General features: G+C 62.1%; 1 protein-coding gene across 8 annotated transcripts in view; it reads left to right on the forward strand.

The window, feature by feature from the left end:
• Window positions 1-354, forward strand: part of AKAP8 (A-kinase anchoring protein 8) — an 18092-nt gene that overhangs the window by 540 nt on the left and 17198 nt on the right. The window lies entirely within an intron of this gene.

Here is a 354-nt window from a genome sequence, read left to right on the forward strand (position 1 = left end):
GGTCCGGTGCTGCCCTCCCCCCACTCGGTTTCCCCCTCCCCCGGTTTTCCCCCCCCCGGCCCCTTTCCGGTTGGCGGAAATGGAGCCGGGCCATTTCTGAAAACGCCACAAAATGGCGGCCACACGGCCCCGCCCCCTGCCCCGGTGTGTTTCCCCCCCCCATTTAAACCAGCCCCCTTTAACGCCTCCCCCCCCTTTTACCTCCCCCACTTACCCCCTCCTTTTACCCTATTCCCTTTTACTCTATTCCCTTTAACCCCTTCCCCCCACACCCCTTTTACCCCTTCGTTTCCCCCTCCTTTTTGTTACACCCCACCAGGGGCATCTAGCCAGTCCCGTTTCTTTGGGGGGGGG

The sequence above is a fragment of the Oxyura jamaicensis genome, unplaced genomic scaffold (genome assembly GCF_011077185.1).
Source record: "Oxyura jamaicensis isolate SHBP4307 breed ruddy duck unplaced genomic scaffold, BPBGC_Ojam_1.0 oxyUn_random_OJ71777, whole genome shotgun sequence".
Classification (NCBI taxonomy): Eukaryota; Metazoa; Chordata; class Aves; order Anseriformes; family Anatidae; genus Oxyura; species Oxyura jamaicensis.